This window comes from Mustela nivalis, assembly GCF_964662115.1.
Source record: "Mustela nivalis genome assembly, chromosome: 1".
Lineage (NCBI taxonomy): Eukaryota > Metazoa > Chordata > Mammalia > Carnivora > Mustelidae > Mustela > Mustela nivalis.
The window spans coordinates 171,487,221-171,512,818 of NC_139020.1; the positions used below are offsets into that span (position 1 = coordinate 171,487,221).

The following is a 25,598-nucleotide window of genomic DNA, read 5'->3' on the forward strand; positions in this document are numbered from 1 at the left end:
TCTATCTCTCACTGACTTAAATTTCTCAGCATTATTTCTTCTAGCTCCATCCATGTCTTTGCAAACGACAGGATTTCATTCTTTCTGTGGCTGAATAGTATTCATTTATATTTTTTCCTTATTTTTTATCCATTTTTAAGACTTTATTTATTTATTTGACAGAGATCACAAGTAGGCAGAGAGGCAGGCTCTCTGTCTCTACAGAGAGCGGGGGAAGCAGGCTCCCCGCTGAGCAGAGAGCCCGATGCAGCGGGGCTTGATCCCAGGACTCTGGAATCATGACCTGAGCGGAGGGTAGAGGCTTTAATCCACTGAGCCACCCAGGCGCCCCTATCCATATTTTCTTTATCCAACTATTGATGGACACTTGTGCTGTGTCAATAGTTTGGCTATTATAAATAATGCTTCTGTAAACACTGGGGTGCATGAATCCCTTTGAATTATTTTGTATTCTTAGGGAAAATAGCTAGTAGTGAAACTGCTGGCTCATAGGATAGTTTTATTTTTAATTCATTGAGGAACGTCCGTACTGTTTTCTATAGTGGCTACACCAGTTTGCATTCCTACCCGTGGTGTATGAGTGTCCTTTTCTCTGCCTCCTTGCCAATACTTGTTGTTTCTTGTAGTTTTGATTTTAGCCATTCAGACAGGTTTGTGATGATATCTCAGTGTAGTTTTGATTTGCATTTCCCTGTTAAGTGATGTTGAGCATCTTTTTATATGTCTGTTGACATCTGAATGTCTTCTTTGGAGAAATGTCTATTCATGTCCCCTGCCCACTTTTAACTGGATTATTTGTACTTAGAATGTTGAGTTGTATCCCTTCTTTATAATCCTTTATCAGATAAGTCATTTGCAAATATGTTTTCCATTCAGTAGATTGTTTTTTAGTTTTGCTAATTTTTTGCTTTGCTGGGCAGAAGATTTCTATTTTGGGGCACCTGGATGGTTCATTTGGTTAAATATTTGACTCTTGACTTCAGCTCAGGTCATGATCTCAGTGTCCTGAGGCTAAGCACCATGTCAGGCTTTGTGCTGAGCATGGAACCTGTTTAATATTCTCTCTCTCCCTCTCCCTCTGCCTTTCCCCTGACCAAGCCATGCACTCTCTCCTCTCTCTCTCTCCCATTCTCTCTCTCTCAGAAAAAGAAGTTTTTTATTTTGATGTAGTCCCAGTAGTTTATTTCCTTCAATTTCTCTTGCCTCAGGAGACATTACTAGAAAAATGTTGCTATGGCCAATATTACAGAAATTACTACCTGTGTTCTCTTATAGAATTTTTATGGTTTCAGGGCTCACATTTTGGTCTTTGATCCATTATGAGTTTATTTTTGCATAGGGTGTAAGAAGGTGGTCCAGTTTCATTCTTTTGCATGTAGCTGTCCTGTTTTCTCACCACCATTTGTTGTGCCTTAGTTTCAGCTTGTAGACTGGGAAGAAAACTCACCTTATTTTGAGGATTTTCGTGAGATTCAAAAAAGCATTAATAGAGATAAATTGCAAATTATAAAACCCTATACAGACATATGTGACTTAATTTTTAGATAGCTGTGTTTGGGGAAACCAGTGGTGTAGAAAGACCCAGTTCCTGCCCAGCATCCATCTGTACAGAGAAATAGGAAATAATCATAGTCTAGGAATTAAGAGATGTGGTTTCTAGTGCTAATCTTCCCAACTCCTTAGCTGTGTAACTTTGGATATGTCACTTAACCTCCCCACACATTTTTTTCTGCAAGAATCCTTTTTCTTTGTTTGTTTTGAGTGTGTTCTCCCTCACCCACAAGAATTATTATTTGCATTTATTAAGCACATACTATGCACTAGGCAGTGTACTAAGACTTGATACACATTGTCTCACATAATCATTGCAGCAATACTTTCAATGCTCTGCTTTTCAATGGCATCTACAGGTGAGGAAACTTCACCTTGCAGATGTTTAAAGAAGTTGAAGAAGTTGTCCAAAGTTAGCTCTACAGCTGATAAATGGTCTAGATTAATTCAAACCAGAGCTGCTGACTCTGCAGCCCTTGGCCTAGGCCAGTTAGCAACCACCTCCTATCTATGAAATATAATTTTCTGGTCCATTTCAGGAGAGATCTTTTTAATACTCATTGAGTCATTAGGGCCCATTGCAACTGAGCTACATTTCTTTCTGTTATACAATCCTGTTCATGATCTGGAATTGCTAGGGAAACTATAGGTAGAACACTAGGTTTTTTTGTTTTGTCTTGTTTTGTCTAAAGCTGATTGGATCATCTTTGATATTTGGCTCCATAAGGCTCAAAAGAAAAAGAAAAAAAGAAAGTAGTCCCTTTAGGCTTTTGAACTTGGGAATGTATGAGAACCCCACAAAGAATCACACTGATGGGAAAGACAACTGTTAACCCCCAGCCCCACCCCAGAGTTTCACAGTACATTGTACTACACGTTGTGTTATCAAGGGCAGGAAGGATAATGAGATTCAGTTAGTAAAATGCCCCAACAGTTTTTCAGCTGAGCTGCGGTGAGGTTTTGTTTTGTTTCTTTTCCTTTTCCTCTCTTTAGGGTAAGCTATAGACTGATCGTGTGGGATGGCTTAATTCCTGCCTGCATTCAATTGAATTTTAATCACATTTCTCTGTTTACTTGATGTTCATTTTGCAATGAAATAAGGTGTCCCTCTTCACACTTCAGCACTTAAAAAGGAAGAAATTGTTTGGTGAGGACAGAGATGCACTTTAGTGTTCAGAGAATGTTAGCAGGCTCAGGAACCGTTCAGTCTCATTTGTACACAAGGGTGAGAAATTCCACACTGTTTATATTGTGGCTTTGGGGACTGTGTTTGCAGAGATAAAACAAGACCATGTATCGCACCACAGCTCAGCAATTACCACAGCAGCCCACCTGCACCCCTGGGATTTTCTAGAACAAAGTGAAGCAGTCCACTGGGAGTAAGAGGAGAGGGATTTGGCTCTTCTTTTCCACTTAGAACGCAGCTCAATTCATGGGCAGCCAGATGCTTGTATAAATATAAAAATAAAAACTCTTGGGTTGAAGTTATTTAAGAATAGTCTCATGTTATTTCTTGCAACAAGACCAATACACATGGATACCACACTCCTGCTCTTCTCAGAAAATCTAGGGAAGTTTAAACTCAGGTCGCGTCTTGCCTCCATTAATGTTAATTCATCTGTAGGTGAAAGGGGCCATGGCAATGTCTGGATCTATAAAAGAGACAGAGTCAGAACAAAGTTGTGACTGTGGAAACATTCCAGTGGAAGGAAAGGCAAAGCATTGAAGTGTTTTAGACGAACTGAATGCTTGACCACTGAAAATTATATTTCAAGCAGGGGAGTCTTCAAAGCTTTTAATCATTGCTTGGGTCTAAAAATCAGCTTCTGAGCCCCTGTGTTCCTTATGGATCATGGAAAGAGGTGCTGAGGACTGGAGAGAAGCTGACCCTTTAGAGTGAGTCTGAAGGATAGAAGTGAGGACAAATGTCTAGCTCACAGCTAGCAGCATTAGGACAAGTCATCAACCACAGCAAATTATAGGCATGAGAAACTAGTGGTTGAGTAAAACCTTTAGAGGGTCAGGCCTAAAATGGGACCAAACTAGGTGTTCTAAGTGGGTTACTGTCAAGTTGGTGGCCAGAGCGCCATCAACTTGATCAGCCCTTTCAACTTGAACACACACAGCTGTCCAAGACAGTAAGTCAGCCCCGGAGCTCTGGGTTGAGATGGTTTCAGACAGATCATGGGTTCAAAAGAACCCATGATTATTGTCTGCATTTAATCCCTGATTTCTTTTTCTTCTCCTGGGGATTGGATAGCTCTTCTTTCAAGCTTTCAAAATACAAATTGTGACCAGTCACATTCTTTTTCTGGGAAATGGGATCACGTCTTCTGAGCCTACCTACTAGACAGAAGCTATTTCTATGATCAGAAGTTGCTTTTTAGCTCTCTAAGGGTTACCATTATCAGTAACACTAGGGTGAGGTTGATATTAGTGACTTCCATGTCGTTTTCGTGTTCCTTCCTTATTGAAGGAGTGAGGAAGAAAGGGCGAAATGCACTCTCTGGCAGAGCACGCTCATTAAACCAGGCTCTAATGAGGGTCCCGATTACAGATGAGAAAGAAAAAAGCACAGTGAATACAGCATGTCAAAGACCTGGGTTCAATTTTGGGCCTTCATCTAATTTGTTAGGGAGACTTGAACAGGTGGCTTCATTCCCCTGAGTCTTAGCTTCCCGATTTATGAAACAAGATAAAAATGACAGAAATACCATTTTTACTCCCGAGAGCAATGATGGAAAACTAGAATGTAATTAAAAGTTTCTCTTTCTGTGTTTCTCTCTTTTTAAGACTCAGAATATGTTGGCAGGAACATAGCGAAGTATATTTCTTTCTGGACTAAATTAAGGAAGCACCTTGATGTATGTGCAGGATTTCAGGAGTGATCTCTTTTAGCATGAATGAGTGGAATATACACTTCCCAAGTACCTCTCTCTACTACCAAACTAAGAGTACTTGTGTTTGGGGGCGTGGGTTAATCTCCCACAAGGAGGCATTATCTGCTAATTGTCACAATTACTATAGTGCTGAAGTCTTTGGTAAATAGATGAGAGTTATAACAATAATACTGGCAATACTTAATAATAAATAGACACTTAAACTCTTATAATGGAAGAAACATGAAGATCTTATTTAGACTTAACCACTAATTGAGCTCTTGTCATGTATCGGGGACTAGGTTGAGCAGTCTCTATGCAGAATTTATTTAATTCTTACCATAGTAATGAGATCAACTATTACTATAGCCAGCCTCCAAGATTCTACAGTGATTCCCACATGCAACTATATAGCAGCCAGCAGCAGTCATGTGAGTCCACCATCTTGGAACTGGAACCTCCAGCCCCAGTAAAACCTTCAGCTGACTATGGCCCCAGTCTACATCTTGATGGCAGCCTCACTAGAGACCTTAAGCCAGAACCACCCAACTAAGCTGCTTCAGAAATCCTGCGTCCTTGAAAACACATAAAATAATAGAAGTTTATTGTTTGAAACCACCAAGTTTAGGGATAATTTTTTATATGACACTAAATAACTAATATGCCATATTATATGGAAATGCAAACAGAAGCATGGAGAGGTAAAATAAGTTGTCCAAACCACAATCCTGGAAACACCAACCTAAGCACAAATCTAAGCCATCTGGCTCGCAGTCACTATACCCTTGTTTGCTTTTCACAGGGGGGAGGATGACCATAAGAGCCTTGTGCTCACACTTTAAACACATATCAGGAACCTACAACAAAAATCACAATTCTAATAAATTGTTGCCAATTCTAAATAACTGTCCTAATTATCCTTATTAACAAAAATATATTTATAAACTAGAACTCTTAAAAACTTGGCATGGACGGCTCATGCAACACATATTTCTATCACATATTTCTCATCTTGAGACTGCCCCCATTTTTCCAGATTTATTGACAACTTCACTTTGAGTCTCCTCAACAGTCCTTTCTCTTAAGGGCTCACTCGGGTCTTAAGACCCAATGTAAACCTTAAAAAAATTAAGCGATGTCTTGAATGAATTCATGGATAATGTTCTTTCTTGGTTGCTTCTTCCTGATCATTTTGGAGGCCATTTCTTATCCTTTTATTTTAACTATTAACTAAAAACTCTCCAAGTCCTAGTGAACTGATCAGAAAATCAAAGATGATTCTATGAACTGGAATACTAGTGTTTTAATTTACAATAAAAACCCAAAAATCAAAATACTATATTCTACTCTTGATGGCACACCCTTACCTAGGAAATAAAGTTAGTTTTCAAAAGGTTTCATGGGACAAAACAAAGTTTTGGTTCTTTTATGACCTGGAGGACTATCTCACTAGGCCATATAAAACATTTCTTGTTATTATAACCCTATCACCTTTTACCCTTGGGCAGAACTTGTTATTATGTTACACATTTTAACTCTATCAGGCAAGTTTCGGAACAACTAAGTACAGCTACCTATACACCACTTAGAAACCAGTCAATACAACCTGATGATCTGCCTTTGTTACCTTGGCTAGATTTGGGAAACACTGAAGGCTCCTAACAATCATATTTACAAATATCCTGCTAATTCCTGCAGTTGACTGATGTCTTTCATTTTGTGTTTAGTTCTTACTAGTTGCTTTCAAAGAAGGTAACCGTTTTATGGTCTGTTTCCCAAAATCAGGACCTGGAGGAAATCTTTGTGGCACCCTGTTGGCTCATGCTGTTTGCAGGAGCTTCCCAAGAGTAATCTGAAAACAGCTCCCATAGTCACAGGGCAGGGAGATACCCAAGAAGGAGGCAAGGTACTCCAGGTTGGTAGGTGTCAGTTTGAATAAGCAAAGGGAAATTATATGCAGGGCTTGTTTTGAGTGGCAGCAAGACGAATGGATCCCCACACCCACCCGACAAATCCTAAGTTTATAAAGAGGCTATAACTAGGGTCAGTCTCATAAATTGTGCAGGTAGTCTTAACATCCTATCTCAAGGTTTTGTCCCTTGATCAGTCTCTGAGAACAGAAAAGGCAAATAGAGCCCACATTTCAAGGACAGAGGAGGGGTTGGAGAGCCTCTGTGTTCCCAAGTCTAGCTCATGGGTCAGTCGGTGGTCATGGGTTTTTTTGTTGTTTTTGTTTGTTTTGTTTTTTGTTTGTTTGTTTGTTTTTAAATTGGCTCCCAGTGGATGGAGCCCAATGGAGGCTCACAACCCTGAGATCAAGACCTGAGCTGAGATCAAGAGTCAGATGCTTAACTAATTGAGCCAGAGTCACCCAGATCCCCTGGCAGTCATGTCTTTTTGATGATACTAACCAACAATCCCATTTTCAACTGATTACATGAAGAAGTATCCTGTCTTCTACCAGCTCATCTCAATGAAAAAGGAAATCAATTGTACGTTGACTTTTATGAGAACCCAAACGTTGCCAGCAAAAATCTCAACTTTTATGAGGATAGAAAGAGCAACAGGCACCTATATTAGTAGGATTATTCTGACACCATACTGCTCAACCTACACATTGCCTAAAATCTGTATCATTAAAACGGCAATTGTTATTGAGTATCTTTGTATCATTTGCTATGCTAGTGATTTTGCATGTATGATTACCTTTACTCTTCACAAAAATCTGCATAGTAAGTTAGAAATCCTTATTTTTTTCAAATGAAAAAATTTGAAGATTGGGAAGATAAATGAATATGCCCTCAGTCACAATGATAGAACATAATGGAATTAAAAGAATCTATGTTGCTCTGACTTTAAGAAGTAGGTTCTTTCTACTATACCAACAACCTGCCTTACTTGTATAAGGCTTTACTGAGCTATTTATTTATTTATTTATTTATTTATTTATTTCCAGAAGGATATTTTATTTTATTTTCAGAAAGATATTTTGAACTACTGTTTACTTTTCACCCTTTACCCAGCAAAGACACTAGTGTAACTAAAAAGTAAATAACTACTAGCTGACGATAATTTCCCATATTGATATGACATGGCATTTGTCATATAGTCCTTTCCTGCACAGAATGGCATGTGAGTTAAACAGCACCCTATGAGTTAGGGAAAATTACTGCCATTTTGCAAATGAGGCTTAGGCTTAGTATGAGTCTCCTGCTTTATCCAAAGTCGTTCAGTTGTCTAAGTCACTCTCCGGGGTGTGGTAACTAAGTCTTTTGTTCATTTCAAAATACTATTCTGCACTTCTTTCAGACTCTTCTACCACCCATTTTCAGCTTAAAAATGAAATATGCTGCAGGTGAATATTTTGATTTTTTAGATTTTTTTGATTTAGGAAAAGATAGAGAAATATTTAGGTATAACAGGTTATTTCATGGGCATCATGAAAAAAACGTTTAAAAATAACATGAGAATATAGGGTTCTAGGTCAGGTGAATGGGAGGGCTGGGTAGGCAACTGTCGACTAAGACACAAGTGATGCTGTCAGGGAGAAGGTGAAGTTCTTTGCTTATACGCATTTCCTTAGTTCTCTTAAAGCTCTTTGAGTTAGATCTAATTTTCTCGTTTTGTAAGTAAAGAAATGGAGGTTCAGAAAATTTATGTAACGAGTTCTTGCCCAACTTTGTAGACATTCAAAGGCAAAATCAGGATTTGGACCCAGGTCTCTGTGTGTCTAGAATTCCTGCTCCCTCTACCACACCTTTGGAATAAGAGGAAGACTAGATGGACCACCAGCTTCTCAATTTCACCTTAGATTTTATATGAATAAAAACATGATGTTCCTTCTTGAAAGCACTTAGTCATTTTGTGCTATGAGCATTCTTTTAGAAAATTTGTTTTAAAAGGTAAGGAGGAAAGAAGAAGAAAAGTTAGAAAACTTTGTTGCTACAGAGAAGTTGCGATAGAAGTATTCTTTCCTATTCTTTCAAGGGAAAAATCAAGTATTGTGTTGGATACATTTGAAGCTACTTTTGCACATCAAGAGAGCCTTCAATTCTGCTTCAAACAGTGAATGTCTTTTTTCACATTAGTAGAAACAGATTCTGATCACAGACCTTTTCACGTCTTTAGTTTCTTCTTTCTGAACCATGCACAAACTGATTTTGAAATTCTGAAAGCATTCCAAATAGAAAAGGTCTCCATTGCACATAAACTACCACAGGGGTGGTTTCGGTTTCTCATTCCATTAGCTATCAAGACTAGAATATAAGATGTCATCTTGCAGGAATAGGTCTGCTGATTCAACAGTGACTGCTTGGTTGTTTTCTTATCTATCATACACTGTTGTGGTTGTCATATGGCAGTGCATCTTAAAATCCCTTATGATATACACAAAATTGCACAACTAATGATAGTATATTAACATAGGATCTTACTAAGTACAACATAAACCTAATTCTCTCTTTTTTTTTAAGATTTTTATTTATTTATTTACTTGACAGACAGATCACAAGTAGGCAGAGAGGCAGGCAGAGAGAGAGAGAAGGAAGCAGGCTCCCCACTGAGCAGAGAGCACAATTGGGGCTCGATTCCAGGCCCCTGGGAAAATGGCCTGAGCCGCTTTAACCCACTGAGCCACCCAGGTGCCCCTAAACCTAATTCTCTTTTATACAACTAGTAAAGTGGAAATATTTAGTCAACTTACTGTTTGGTAATTGGAGGTTTGAAAAAAACAATACTTTTACTTGTACTGACACATTTAGGCTCCGAATGCAGGATGAATGGATGGATGGCTGGATGGTTTGATGGATGGGTGAGAAGAGAAGAAATGACATTTGTTAAGCATATTTTATGTTTCAAGCATTATTCTAGCATTTTATGTTTTTCTTAATAAATTGGTGTATTTACTGATAGCTGAATCCTAAGTGGTAGCCCACAGGTAATGTTCTATTTTAGATATGAATCTCAAATAACCTTTCCAACCAAGATGTGAAATAAGGTATTCTTGTGGTACTTTATCACTGTAATATTCATGCATGTAAATTTGATCCCCCAAAGAATGATCTTTAAGAAGGGGAGTTTTGCAAGTTTAATATGTTATGTTTTTGTAATGCCTTTAGAAATATACAGTTAGATTCTAGCCTCCATGAGGATTTCCCCTGCTACGGTTAGGAAAAAAAGATGTCTGTGTGTGTGTGCGCGTGTATCTGTGTATGTGTGTATTCATGTGATGTGAACTATTCTGTATGGTCTCCAGAAAATTAGGGTGTCTATTTCTTCATGCAATTGGGAAAAAATAATCATATCCTTGGGCTTTTTTGAGGCAACTGATAGTCTCAAAGTCACATTGTCAAAATAGGATGCTCCTGTCAAGGCTGACAGTTGTATGGGGAGGAGAAGGTGCCTATTACCATTAGTACTGCTGTTACTCATTTATAAGTGGCAGCGGTAGTAAAAAAGCTATCACTTATTGAACACAATAAGTGCTAAAAATAGTCCAAATATTTTGCATCTATTATGTCCTGTTGATAAAAAACAAAAAGCTAAGGCAAAGAGATTAAGTGATTTATCTGAAGTGACACTATAAAAGGAAGGAAGAGAAAGCCAAGAATAATTTCAACATGTTCTCTATCTTCACCTTGGGCTTTGGAATCAGGAATCTTTTAGTTAAAGCAACTGAAAATCCAACTCCAATTCATTTATGCAAAAATGAAGAATTATTGATTCATGTATTTGAAAAATCAAAGGTCACTGTATCTTCAGGCAACGCTGTATACAGGAGATCAAATGGCGCCTTGTTCTTCCGGCTCTCATTCTCATTTCACCCACCTCCCCATATTTTGGCATCTTTTTCTTCTCTGTTGTCTTTATTCTCCAAAAAACAAGATAGCCACCAGCAATTTGAAGCTTGTATTTTATCAACTAAGTTGAAACGGTGGAAACAGTATTTTTACCCCAGTGGTTCCAGGGACAAGTCCCAGAACTGAATGTCATTGGCCTGCCTTGGCTCACATGCCCATCTCTCAATGACTAACTGGACTGTGGGTGAATGTTCTGATAGGCTAAGCTTAGGCTGTACACCCAACCCATCCCATGGGTTAATACCAGCGCTGCACAAGCCAAATGAACTAAGACTGGGAAAAGATTGTTTCCCCAATGAAAACAATGTTGTTTTATCAGATGGGGAAAAAACACAGACAAACAAAGACTTAGACATGGAAACTGCCATCTCTCAGACTCTCAGACATGAGACACCAGGGAACAGCCCCATCCCTGTAGCTGGGTGGCTCAGTCACATTCATCTGGAGTCATCATCTCAGTTGGTCATCTACTTCCTCCTTCAGGATAAGGTTTGAAAAGCTTCCAAATGGCAAAACCGTACAACTAGAAAGCATCTTAATTATGTAAAATGACTCTTTCCCACAATTCACTAAAGCTTCCAGAATCATGAATTTGAAAGGGTGAGGACTGAGGTTAAAGTAGTTCCCACCAGGGAACAAATCAAAGATTATAATTACAATGGGTATTTGGCCAGTCCCAAAAGGTTTACCCATGAAGATTCAAGTCACATTCAAATCTTAACTGGCAGAAGGGCAGGATTTATTTAAGGGGTCTGATTAGTAGCTAGTGATGGAAAGATAATGTAGAAGTTGTTAAACAAAAGTTAATCTACTTTTATCCCATTTGTTTATCTGTATATTTGTTCTCCCCGATCTGGCTCACTCCTGCAATGGCGGCTTCTGAAGTTTATGGCAGCACATGGTTAAGGAAGGGGAGAGCGTTGGCAGCTAAAGAAACGGCAGAATAATGATTAAGTGGAGAAACAGCTGGGTGCTGTAACATACAGATGAGGTGAGTGCATCAAAACCAGGGAAATGAACTCTATTTAATAGTCTCTATACTGCCATCTCTGGTGGCCCATTCTTCTGACTTTACAAGCCAGCTCTGCCACACTCAACTCTACCCAGAAAGAAATGCAGAGAAAGAAACATGCTCTACTTTTGCATAAATGGCCCTGAGGCTGCTTCTGACTCCCTATTTGGGAGCAAAAGCAATGCCAATACACCTGAGAGACTAGCTCTTGGGCCAAATCCCTCCTAGTCAAAAAATAAATTAATGGATGCTTTATCAACAAAAATTTAACTCCCAGGAAATAGTGAACATTAATAACCAAAAATGCTGATATCCTTGAAAAAACCAGAGATGAGGTGTCTTCCTTCAAAACATCCAGTCATTGTGGTTGTGTGATTGAAAGCCCCTGCTTTGTCACTATTTCTTCATCTCCTGCAGGGACATGTACTGCCACAGTATAATTTCTGGTACTTAAAAAGCGGGAATTACTTGCTATTTAATACTACTAGTCGCTGCCTCAAATTCCACTTTTATTCACTCTCAGCTTGAGAACAGGATGCTTTCTCTTTGTGTCACTCCTAGCAATTTCCAACCATAGACAATTTTAATATTTCATGGTTGTGTCATTATGGAACTGGCAAGCCCAGCTGCTGCCTCTTGGTGAGATAACTAGTTGTATGTATGCTTGGGTTGTATTTTATGCTTGTCATAAAAGACACTGTTAACATTTCTTCCAAATTTTCAGGAATATAGTTAAGGCAAAATCATGTCCTTGCCACTCATAATTTCATTTATTCCATTTCCCTAGCATTCTTAGGAAGTAGGCATTCTTTACTATCTCTCCATCCCACAAATAAGGAGGGAGGAAACAGAGATTAAGTCATGTGACCATGGTTATATAGCAATGGCAGAGATAGGATTCAAATTCCATTGTTCCTAAGCCATCTTCATTTTTCTAGTCATTTAGACTCTGAATGCCTTCAACTTATTTCCAGCCATCCTTGGATCAAAACCTGCTTTCTGGGTCTTTCTTGCTTAATGATACGGCCATTACTCCTAGCACAGTCTTGAAATGGGACCTGTCCTGTTTATTCTGGGGATATTCCCATTTTAATACTGCTCAAAGGTCTAAGCTATTAGTCCCCAACATGGACCTGCATCACAATGACCTGCAGAGAGATTTCTGGGTTTGTTTTCAGTAGAGATGCCCAGACTCATCCCTGTGAGATTGCTAACTCATTTTTATTGGAGCTAGAGAGGGTCCAATTCGTAGAACAGGCTCAGCCAGGATAGAATCACTTGTTTTAAAAAAAATCAAGGTCACTCTGTTGATTGTTTTTCCTTGCTGTGCATCACCTTTTTAGTTTCAACTACATCATTGTGTATACATTGTGTATTTTTGCTTTTGTTTCCTGTGGTTTAAGTGTTATATTCAGAAGCCATTGCCAAGACCAAGGTCTTGAATCAAGGTCTTGCCAAGGCCAAGTTTTCCTCTGTTTTTCTCATAGGACATTTATAGTTTCAATTCTTACATTTGTTTTTAACCCATTTTGAATTGATTTTTGTTATTGTGTAAGATAGGAGTCCCGTTTAATCATTTTACATGCGGATACTCAGTTTTCCAACTCCTTTTATTGAAGTGACTCTCCTTTCTCCGTTGTGTGTTTTTGGTGTTCTTGTACAATATGCATTGGTTCCTTTCTGGGGTCTACATTTTTTTTTAATTTTTTATTTTTTATAAACATATATTTTTATCCCCAGGGGTACAGGTCTGTGAATCACCAGGTTTACACACTTCACAGCACTCACCAAAGCACATACACTCCCCAATGTCCATAATCCCACCCCCTTCTCCCAAACCCCCTCCCCCCAGCAACCCTCAGTTTGTTTTGTGAGATTAAGAGTCACTTATGATTTATCTCCCTCCCAATCCCATCTTGTTTCATTGATTCTTCTCCTACCCACTTAAGCCCCCATGTAGCATCACCACTTCCTCATATCAGGGAGATCATATGATAGTTGTCTTTCTCTGCTTGACTTATTTCGCTAAGCATGATATGCTCTAGTTCCATCCATGTTGTCGCAAATGGCAAGATTTCATTTCTTTTGATGGCTGCATAGTATTCCATTGTGTATATATACCACATCTTCTTGATCCATTCATCTGTTGATGGACATCTAGGTTCTTTCCATAGTTTGGCTATTGTGGACATTGCTGCTATAAACATTCGGGTGCATGTGCCCCTTTGGATCACTACGTTTGTATCTTTAGGGTAAATACCCAATAGTGCAATTGCTGGGTCATAGGGCAGTTCTATTTTCAACATTTTGAGGAACCTCCATGCTGTTTTCCAGAGTGGCTGCACCAGCTTGCATTCCCACCAACAGTGTAGGAGGGTTCCCCTTTCTCCTCATCCTCGCCAGCATCTGTCATTTCCTGACTTTTGATTTTAGCCATTCTGACTGGTGTGAGGTGATATCTCATTGTGGTTTTGATTTGTATTTCCCTGATGCCGAGTGATAAGGAGCACTTTTTCATGTGTCTGTTGACCATCTGGATGTCTTCTTTGCAGAAATGTCTGTTCATCTCCTCTGCCCATTTCTTGATTGGATTATTTGTTCTTTGGGTGTTGAGTTTGCTAAGTTCTTTATAGATTCTGGACACTAGTCCTTTATCTGATATGTCGTTTGCAAATATCTTCTCCCATTCTGTCAGTTGTCTTTTGGTTTTGTTAACTGTTTCCTTTGCTGTGCAAAAGCTTTTGATCTTGATGAAATCCCAATAGTTCATTTTTGCCCTTGCTTCCCTTGCCTTTGGCGTTGTTCCTAGGAAGATGTGGCTGCGGCAGAGGTCGAAGAGGTTGCTGCCTGTGTTCTCCTCAAGGATTTTGATGGATTCCTTTCACACATTGAGGTCCTTCATCCATTTTGAGTCTATTTTTGTGTGTGGTGTAAGGAAATGGTCCAATTTCATTTTTCTGCATGTGGCTGTCCAATTTTCCCAGCACCATTTATTGAAGAGGCTGTCGTTTTTCCATTGGACATTCCTTCCTGCTTTGTGGAAGATTAGTTGACTGTAGAGTTGAGGGTCTATTTCTGGGCTCTCTATTCTGTTCCATTGATCTAGGTGTCTGTTTTTGTGCCAGTACCATGCTGTCTTGATGATGACAGCTTTGTAATAGAGCTTGAAGTCCGGAATTGTGATGCCACCAATGTTGGCTTTCTTTTTTAATATCCCTTTGGCTATTCGAGGTCTTTTCTGGTTCCATATAAATTTTAGAATTATTTGTTCCATTTCTTTGAAAAATATGGATGGTACTTTGATAGGAATTGCATTAAATGTGTAGATTGCTTTAGGTAGCATAGACATTTTCACAATATTTATTCTTCCAATCCAGGAGCATGGAACATTTTTCCATTTCTTTGTGTCTTCCTCAATTTCTTTCATGAGTACTTTATAGTTTTCTGAGTATAGATTCTGTACGTCTTTGGTTAGGTTTATTCCTAGGTATCTTATGGTTTTGGGTGCAATTGTAAATGGGACTGACTCCTTAATTTCTCTTTCTTCTGTCTTGCTGTTGGTGTAGAGAAATGCAACTGATTTCTGTGCATTGTTTTTATATCCTGACACTACTGAATTCCTGTATAAGTTCTAGCAGTTTTGGAGTGGAGTCTTTTGGGTTTTCCACATATAGTATCATATCATCTGCGAAGAGTGATCATTTGACTTCTTCTTTGCCGATTTGGATGCCTTTAATTTCCTTTTGTTGTCTGATTGCTGAGGCTAGGACCTCTAGTACTATGTTGAATAGTGGTAATAATGGACATCCCTGCCGTGTTCCTGACCTTAGCGGAAAAGCTTTCAGTTTTTCTCCATTGAGAATGATATTTGCGGTGGGTTTTTCATAGATGGCTTTGATGATATTGAGGTATGTGCCTTCTATCCCTACACTTTGAAGAGTTTTGATCAGGAAGGGATGCTCTACTTTGTCAAACGCTTTTTCAGCATCTATTGAGAGTATCATATGGTTCTTGTTCTTTCTTTTATTGATGTCTTGTATCACATTGACTGATTTGCAGATGTTGAACCAACCTTGCAGCCCTAGAATAAATCCCACTTGGTCGTGGTGAATAATCCTTTTAATGTACTATTGAATCCTATTGGCTAATATTTTGTTGAGTATTTTCGCATCTGTGTTCATCAAGGATATTGGTCTATAGCTCTCTTTTTTGATGGGATCCTTGTCTGGTTTTGGGATCAAGGTGATGCTGGCCTCATAAAATGAGTTTGGCAGTTTTCCTTCCATTTCTATTTTTTTGGAACAGTTTCAGGAGAATAGGAATTAGTTCTTCTTTAAATGTTTGGTAGAATTCCCCCAGGAAGCCATCTGGCCCTGGGCTTTTGTTTGTTTGGAGATTTTTAATGACTGTTTCAATCTCCTTGCTGGTTATGGGTCTGTTCAGGCTTTCTATTTCTTCCTGGTTCAGTTGTGGTAGTTTATATGTTTCTAGGAATGCATCCATTTCTTCCAATTGTCAAATTTATTGGCGTAGAGTTGCTCATAGTATGTTCTTATAATAGTTTGTATTTCTTTGGTGTTAGTTGTGATCTCTCCTCTTTCGTTCATGATTTTATTTATTTGGGTCCTTTCTCTTTTCTTTTTGATAAGTCGGGCCAGGGGTTTATCAATTTTATTAATTCTTTCAAAAGAAAACAAGCTCCTAGTTTCATTAATTTGTTCTATTGTTTTTTTGGTTTCTATTTCATTGATTTCACTCTGATCTTTATGATTTCTCTTCTCCTGCTGGGATTAGGGTTTCTTTTTTGTTCTTTCTCCAGCTCCTTTAGGTGTAGGGTTAGGTTATGTACCTGAGACCTTTCTTGTTTCTTGAGAAAGACTTGAACCGCTATATATTTTCCTCTCAGGACTGCCTTTGTTGTGTCCCACAGATTTTAAACCATTGTATTTTCATTATCATTTGTTTCCATGATTTTTTTCAATTCTTCTTTAATTTCCCGATGACCCATTCATTCTTTAGAAGGATGCTGTTTAGTCTCCATGTATTTGGGTTCTTTTCAAACTTCCTTTTGTGGTTGAGTTCTAGCTTTAGAGCACTGTGGTCTGAAAATATGCAGGGAATGATCCCAATCTTTTGATACCGTTGAGTCCTGATTTAGGACCGAGGATGTGATCTATTCTGGAGAATGTTCCATGTGCACTAGAGAAGAATGTGTATTCTGTTGCTTTGGGATGAAATGTTCTGAATATATCTGTGATGTCCATCTGGTCCAGTGTGTCGTTTAAGGCCTTTATTTCCTTGCTGATCTTTTGCTTGGATGATCTGTCCATTTCAGTGAGGGGAGTGTTAAAGTCCCCTACTATTATTGTATTATTGTTGATGTGTTTCTTTGATTTTGTTATTAATTGGTTTATATAGTTGGCTGCTCCCACGTTGGGGACATAGATATTTAAAATTGTTAGATCTTCTTGTTGTACAGACCCTTTGAGTATGATATAGTGTCCTTCCTCATCTCTTATTATAGTCTTTGGCTTAAAATCTAATTGATCTGATATAAGGATTGCCACTCCTGCTTTCTTCTGATGTCCATTAGCATGGTAAATTCTTTTCCACCCACTCACTTTAAATCTGGAGGTGTCTTCAGGCTTAAAATGAGTTTCTTGGAGGCAACATATAGATGGGTTTTGGTTTTTATCCATTCTGATACCCTGTGTCTTTTGACAGGGGCATTTAGCCCATTAACATTCAGGGTAACTATTGAGAGATATGAATTTAGTGCCATTGTATTGCCTGTAAGGTGACTGTTACTGTATATGGTCTCTGTTCCTTTCTGATCTACCACTTGTAGGCTCTCTCTTTGCTTAGAGGACCCCTTTCAATATTTCCAGTAGAGCTGGTTTGGTGTTTGCAAATTCTTTCAGTTTTTGTTTGTCCTGGAAGCTTTTAATCTTTCCTTCTATTTTCAATGATAGCCTAACTGGATATAGTATTCGTGGCTGCATGTTTTTCTCGTTTAGTGCTCTGAAAATATCATGCCAGCTCTTTCTGGCCTGCCAGGTCTCTGTGGATAAGTCAGCTGCCATTCTAATATTTTTATTATTGTATGTTACAGACTTCTTTTCCCGGGCTGCTTTCAGGATTTTCTCTTTGTCACTGAGACTTGTAAATTTTACTATTCGGTGATGGGGTGTGGGCCTATTCTTATTGATTTTGAGGGGCATTCTCTGAACCTCCTGAATTTTGATGCTCGTTCCCTTTGCCATATTGGGGAAATTCTCCCCAATAATTCTCTCCAGTATACCTTCTGCTCCCCTCTCTCTTTCTTCTTCTTCTGGAATCCCAATTATTCTAATGTTGTTTCATCTTATGGTGTCACTTATCTCTCGAATTCTCCCCTCGTGGTCCAGTAGCTGTTTGTCCCTCTTTTGCTCAGCTTCTTTATTCTCTGTCATTTGGTCTTCTATATCTAATTCTTTCTTCTGCCTCATTTATCCTAGCAGTGAGAGCCTCCATTTTTGATTGTACCTCATTAATAGCTTTTTTGATTTCAACTTGGTTAGATTTTAGTTCTTTTATTTCTCCAGAAAGGGCTTTTATATCTCTCGAGAGGGTTTCTCTAATATCTTCCATGCCTTTTTCGAGCCCGGCTAGAACCTTGAGAATTGTCATTCTGAACTCTAGCTCTGACATGTCCGTATTGATTAGATCCCTAGCCTTCGGTACTGCCTCTTGTTCTTTTTTTGTGTGTTGAATTTTTCCTTCTTGTCATTTTGTCCAGATAAGAGTATATGAAGGAGCAAGTAAAATACTAAAAGGGTGGCAACAACCCCAGGAAAATATGCTTTAACCAAATTAGAAGAGATCCCAAATTGTGAGGGGGGAGAAAGGGGATAAAAAGAGGTTCAAAAAGGAAGAAAGAAAAAAAAGAAAAACGAAAAAAAAAAAGAAAAGAATTTTAAAAAAAAGAAATAAGAAAAATATAAAAAAGAAAAAATATATATATTAGGTAAACTGGTTAAAAAACGTTAAAAAAGAAAAAGGTAAAAGTTAAAAAAAAATTTACCAGAAGGCGAGAAAAAGAAACAAAAAATGAAAAAGAAAAAAATTAAATTAACTGCAAGACTAAAAAAAAATCACAGGGAAAAAGCCATGAGTTCCATGCTTTGCTTTCTCCTCCTCTGGAATTCTGCTGCTCTCCTTGGTATTGAAACCGCACTCCTTGGTAGGTGAGCTTGGTCTTGGCTGGATTTCTTGTTGATTTCTGGGGGAGGGACTTGTTGTAGTGATTCTCAAGTGTCTTTGCCCCAGGCAGAATTGCACCACCCTTAGCAGGGGCCGGGGTGAGTAATCCGCTGGGGTTTGCTTTCAGGAGCTTTTGTTCCCTGAGCACTTTCCGTAGAGTTCCGGAGGACGGGAATACAAATGGCGGCCTCCTGGTCTCTGGCCCGGAGGAGCCGAGAGCCCAGGGCCCCACTCCTCAGTGCGCCCTCAGAGAACAGTGCCAGTTACTCCCATCTGCCTGACCTCCGGCCGCGCTCCGAGCTCATCGAGCCTGCGACCGGTTCAAGGTAACACCGAGCTGTGAGCTCACTGTCGGCTCTGTCTCTGTAGCCGGCTTTCCCGTTCCAATACCCGCAAGCTCTGTGACACTCAGACACCCCCGCTCCTTCTGTGACCCTGCGGGACCTGAGGCCACACTGACCCCGCGTGGGCTTCGCCCCGGTTTAGCCTCTGGAACAATGTCCCTCATTGGAACAGACTTTTAAAAGTCCTGATTTTGTGCGCCGTTGCTCTGCCGCTTGCCGGGAACCGGCCCCTCCCCCTGGGGTCTATCTTCCTGTCGCTTTGGATTCACTTCTCCGCCGGTCCTACCTTTCAGAAAGTTGTTGTTTATCTGTTTCCAGAATTGCTGTTCTTCTTCTCTTCGATCTGCCGATGGATTTTCAGGTGTTTGCAATCTTTAGATAAGCTATCTAGCTGATCTCCGGCTAGCTGAAGTAGTCTCAGCCTGCTACTTCTCCGCCATCTTGACTCCTCCCCCTACATTTTTTTTTAATCTAAATTCAATTAGTTAATATATAAAACATCATTAGTTTCAGATGTGGTGTCATTTTGTTCCATTGGCATATATGTTTGTCTTTATGCCAATGCCAGTACTACACTATATCTTTGTAACATATTTTAAAATTAGGAAGCTTTTCAGTCATTTGTATATAGCAGTATTTGTCAATGTGTGTCCCTCCCCCAAAGAAAATAACTACTCAAACAGTATACTAAAAAGAATGAAGATTCTATGGTCAAATACATTTTAAAATAGTATATATTTTACCCTATTTTATTTGCATAATAGAATTCTGAAAAGAATTTTGCATAATAGCATTTTGAAGTGAAAAAATCAGGTAACCTAGAGTTTAATCAACCTCAATGAACACTGAAACCTTTGTACCTTCAATACTTATTAACATTCCCCACACATAGTATTTCAGAAATACACTTTGGGAGCAAATCAGTAATGCAGTCTTTGTATCCAAAACAAAGTGATGCAGATGTATTACAACTATAATATTCCACATTTACTTATATTTTCTTTACATATGTAGATAATATTTTCATGGACTTTAAGAGATCAAGAGGAATTTCGATGTTTTCTTATAATTACACACAGCCTTTCCATGGTGGCCAGGCACATCTCCATTCATACTGCCTTTGAATATCTCTCTGGCCAATACCATCATTTTTCCTACTCCAAAATCACCATTGTGCTAATTTTTGTAATACTTTTAAAAATTTTTTTCTGATTATAAAAATCATACGTGTTTATTGCAGAAAATTTAGAAATTCCAGGAAAGTTAAATTAGGAAATAAAACCACTTAAACTCCAAAACTCCATACCCAGAAATAACCATTATTTGTATTTATTAATGCTTCCATTTCATACACTCATACTCACACAAGCAAATAAACCCACACATGCATCCTTATAAGAAATAGGCATTGTTATAGGCTGCAGTGTATTCCCCAAAATTTATGTTTTGAAGCTCCAGTCCTCAATGTGACTACATTTGGAGACACACCCTTCAGACAGGGGTGCAGACACAGAGAAAAGGCCATGTAAGGTAACAGCAATTAAGTGGCCATCTGCAAACCTCAGAGAGAAGGCTCGGGATAAACCATGCCTTTCAAAACCTTCATTCTGGACGTAGATCAGAAGGATGAGAAAATACATTTCTGTTGTGTAAGCCACCCATTCTTGGTATTTTGTTATGGTATCTATGGTAAACTAATATAGTAAACTAATACAAGAACATATTGTACTAACTAATTTTTATCATGTACTTAATATAGACCTCATCATAAGCTATCAGTAGAATTGGTACAGTGAATCATTCCTATTGTCTTCTGAGTGACAACTCTTTCTAGCTCTTTTCCTTCCTTTCTGATTCTTCCTTCATGTTCTCTTCTGCTGTTTATCCTTTCCCCCACAATATCTCAATATTTGGAGGATCCTAGAGCTGTATTTTGATCTTTTGTCCATTTACCCCCTTCGGTGAGTAAACTTATCCACGTTCCTGGCTTTTTACACCATCTGTACATGTATGACTTTCCAAATTTCAGTCTCCAGTCTGAATCCCTTCTCTAAATTCCTGACTTTTCTCCCATCATTCAATGCTTAAAATAATTTATGTTTTATAGATGAGGAGATGAAAGCTCTGAGAGGTTAATTCACTTACCCCAGGCCTCAGAACTAGTAAGTGCAGGAACCTGCATCCAATTCTAAAGCAATCTAACTCCAAGGCTCCCTCTATTATGTCTCTTCTCAAGCAAGGTGAATTTGTTTCCAATCATTAATAAACATGGCCATTTTGTTAATTCAGTTAACAAATTGAAAATTAACCGAATTAACAAAATGGTCTATATTGAACAGTCAGCTGCATTCCAGACTTTGTTCTAAGTGCTGAGGCCATAACAAGAAACTAAGCAGATCAAGGCCCTGTTCTAGGGATCTTATATTTTAATGGTGGAGACAGAACTTAAAAAATCATGAAAAAGTTAGATATCAGGTAATAATAAGCACTATAAAAATGTCCGTGGGAGATGGGGGGTTGGGAGGTAATATTTTATAAAGGGTGGTGAGAGAAGGCATGTTTAATAAGGTAACATTTGAGAAAAACCTAAAAGAAGGCAAAATCAAGCAATAGAGATCCCCAGGTACAGGGACAAGCAAATGAAAGGACACAGATAATGTGGGACATGATAGGTGATAGATAGTAAGGCACTTAGATTTCACTGTGTATGAGTTACAAAGCCATAATCAGAAAAGTGGCATATTTGATATTTTGAAAGGAGCAAAATTTTATGGATTAGTCAATAAGGGGAAAGGGAGGGAAAGGGGCCACCAGTTTGGAGGACATTACAATAAGTTGAGAAATCATGGTAACTTGAAAAGTGATACAAGGACAGTCATGCTGAGAAAGAAAAGAGTGGTTGAATTTGAGTCATATTTTGAAGGTAGATCTTATAGAATCTGCTGAGGGGTGAAGTGAGTATGAAAGAATCAGAGATGAATGCATGTCCTTTGGTCTGGGACCAAAAGACATGGAATGGAAGGATCAACTTCTGGGGGCAAGTCTTGAACTTAGTTTTTATGAATTAAATATTTATGTAGAGTTATAAAGTGACCAACTTCAAGTTCAGAAGCAAGATCTAGGCTGGATAAAAAATAATTGAAGATAACAGCTTTCAGTCTTGTTAATTTTGGTCATTCTAACTGGTGTAAGGTGGTAGCTCATTGTGGTTTTGATTTATATTTATTTCCCTGATGGCTAGTGATGTTGAACATTTTTTCATGTGTCTTTTGGCTATTTGTATGTCTTATTTGCAGAAGTGTCTGTTCATGTTTTCTGCCCATTTATCGAATGGATTATTTACTTTTTGGGTGTTGACTTTCAGAAATTCTTTATAGATCTTGGATACCAGCCCTTTATTTATGATGTCATTTGTAAATATCTTCTCTCATTCCATGGGTTGCCTCTTAGTTTTGTTGACTATTTCCTTTGCTTTGCCAAAGTTTTTTATATTTATGAAGTCCCCCAAATTCATTTTTGCCCTTGCTTCCCTTGCATTTAAAGATATATCTTGAAAGAGGTCACTGTGGCCAATGTTGAAAAGGTTACAACTTATGTTATCCTCTTGGATTTTGATGGATTCCTGTCTTACATTGAGGTATTTCATCCATTTTACATTTATCTTTATGTATGATGTAAGAGAATGGTGTGTCTCATTCTTATGCATGCAGCTGTCCAATTTTCCCAGGACCCTTTATTGAAGAGAATGTCTTTTTTCCATTGTATATTCTTTCCTGATTTGTTGAAGATTAGTTGGCCATAGAGTTGAGGGTCTATTTCTGGGCTCTCTATTCTGTCCCATTGATCTATGTGTCTGTTTTTATGCTGGTACCATACTGTCTTGATGATGACAGCTTTGTAATGAAGTCTGGAATTGGGATGCCACCAACTTTGACTTTCTTTTTCAATATTCCTCTGGCTCCTCGAGGTCTTTTCTGGTTCCAAATAAATTTTAGGATTATTTTTTTCATTTCTTTGTAAAAAATGGATGGGATTTTGATAGGGATTGCATTAAATGTGTAGATTGCTTTAGGTAGCATAGATATTTTCACAATATTTGTTCTTCCACTCTATGAGCATGGACCATTTTTCCATTTCTTTGTGTCTTCCTCAATTTCTTTCATGAGTACTTTATAGTTTTCTGAGACAGATTCTTTGCCTCTTTGCTTAGGTTTATTCCTAGGTATCTCATGGTTTTGGGTGCAATCGTAAATGGGACTGACTCCTTAATTTTTCTTTCTTCTGTCTTGTTGTTGGTGTAAAGAAATGGAACTGATTTCTGTTCATTGATTTTATATCCTGACACTTCACTGAATTCCTATACAAGTTCTAGCAGGTTTGGAGTGGAATATTTTGGGTATTCTACATATAGTATTATATCATCTGCAAAGAGTGATAGTTTGACTTCTTCTTTGCCGATTTGGGTTACTTTAATTTCTTTTTGTTGTCTGATTGCCGAGGCTAGGACTTCTAGTACTATGTTGAATAGCAGTGGTGATAATGGACATCCCTGCCGTGTCCCTGACCTTAGCAGAAAAGCTCTCAGTTTTTCTCCATTGAGAATGATATTTGCATTGGTTTTTTCATAGATGGCTTTGATGATATTGAGGTATGTACCCTCTATCCCTACACTTTGAAGAGTTTTGATCAGGAAAGGATTCTGTACTTTGTCAAATGCTTTTTCAGCATCTATTGAGAGTATCAGATGGTTCTTGCCCTTTCTTTTATTAATTTATTGTATCACATTGATTGACTTGCAGATATTGAACCAAACTTGCAGCCCTGGAATAAATCCCACTTGGTCGTGGTGAATAATCCTTTTAATGTACTGTTGGATCCTATTGGCTAGTATTTTGGTGAGAATTTCCACATCTGTGTTCATCTAGGATATTGATCTGTAATTCACTTTTTTGATGGGATCCTTTTCTGGTTTTGGGATCAAGGTAATGTTGGCCTCATAAAGTGGGTTTGGAAGTCTTCCTTCCATTTCTATTTTTTGGAACAGTTTCAGGAGAATAGGAATTAATTTTTCTTTAAATGTTTGGTAGAATTCCCCTGGGAAGCTGTGTGGCCATTGGCTCTTGTTTTTTTGGAGATTTTTGATGACTGCTTCAATCTCCATACTGGTTATGGGTCTGTTCAGGTTTTCTATTTCTTCCTGGTTCAGTTGTGGTAGTTTATATGTCTCTAGGAATACATCCATTTCTTTCAGATTGTCAAATTTGCTGGCATATAGTTGCCTATAATATATTCGTATAATTGTTTGTATTTCTTTGGTGTTAGTTGTGATCTCTCCTCTTTCATTCATTTTATTTATTTAGGTCCTTTCTCTTTTCTTTTCAATAAGTCTGGCCAGGGGGTTATCAATCTTATTAATTCTTTCAAAGAACCAGCTCCTAGTTTCGTTGATTTGTTCTATTGGGTTTTTTTGTTTGTTTGTTTGTTTCTATTTCATTGATTTCTGTTCTAATCTTTTATGATTTCTCTTCTCCTGCTGGGTTTAGGCTTTCTTTGTTGTTCTTTCTCCAGCCCCTTTAGGTATAGGGTTGGGTTGTGTATTGGAGACCTTTCTTGTTTCTTGAGAAAGGCTTGTATTGCTATATATTTTCCTTTCAAGACTACCTTTGCTGTGTCCCACAGATTTTGAACTATTGTGTTTTCATGTTCATTTGTTTCCATGAATTATTTCAATTCTTCTTTAATTTCCTGGTTGACCCATTCATTCTTTAGTAGGATGCTCTTTAGTCTCCATGTATCTGGGTTCTTTCCAAATTTACTTTGGTGATTGAGTTCTAGCTTCAGGGCACTGTGGTCTGAAAATATGCAGGGAATGATCCCAATCTTTTGAGACCAGTCGAGACCTGATTTTGTGACCCAGGATGTGATCTATTCTGGAGAATGTTCCATGTGATTTTTATCTCTCCTATTTTCAATGATAGCCTAGCTGGATATAGTATTCTTGGCTGCATGTTTTTCTCAGTTATTGCTCTAAATATGTCATGCCAGTTCTTTCTGGCCTGCCAGGTCTCTGTGGGTAAGTCTGCTGCCAATCTAATATTTTTACCATTGTATACAACAGACTTCTTGTCCCAGGCTGCTTTTAGGATTTTCTATTCATCACTAAGACTTGTAAATATTACTATTAGATGATAAGGTGTGGACCTATTCTTATTGATTTTGAGAGGGTTTCTCTGCACCTCCTGGAATTTGATGCTTGTTCCCTTTGCCATATTAGGGAAATTCTCTCCAATATACTTTCTGTCACTCTCTCTTTCTTCTTCTTTTGGAATCCCAATTATTCTAATGTTGTTTCATCTTATGGTATCACTTATCCCTCAAATTCTCCCCTCATGGTCCAGTAGTTGTTTGTCTCTCTTTTGCTTGGCTTCTTTATTCTCTGTCATTTGGTCTTCTATGTCACTAATTCTTTCCTCTGCCTCATTTATCCTAGCAGTAAGAGCCTCCAGTTTTTATTGTACCTCATTAATAGCTTTTTTTATTTCAACTTGGTTAGATTTTGCTTCTTTTATTTCTCCAGACAGGGTTTCTCTAATATCTTCCATGCATTTTTCGAGCCTGGCTAGCACCTTGAGAATCATCATTCTGAACTCTAGATCTGACATATTACCAATGTCTGCATTGATTAGGTTCCTAGCCTTCGGTACTGCCTTTT

General features: G+C 38.3%; 1 long non-coding RNA gene across 2 annotated transcripts in view; it reads left to right on the forward strand.

The window, feature by feature from the left end:
* The window catches only part of LOC309853449, a 391,799-nt gene that overhangs the window by 211,494 nt on the left and 154,707 nt on the right, over window positions 1-25,598 (forward strand). For both annotated transcript variants that reach the window (XR_014305692.1, XR_014305693.1), the window contains exon 2: window positions 11,174-11,279. This is a non-coding gene — a long non-coding RNA (uncharacterized lncRNA). The remainder of the gene's footprint in view (window positions 1-11,173; window positions 11,280-25,598) is intronic.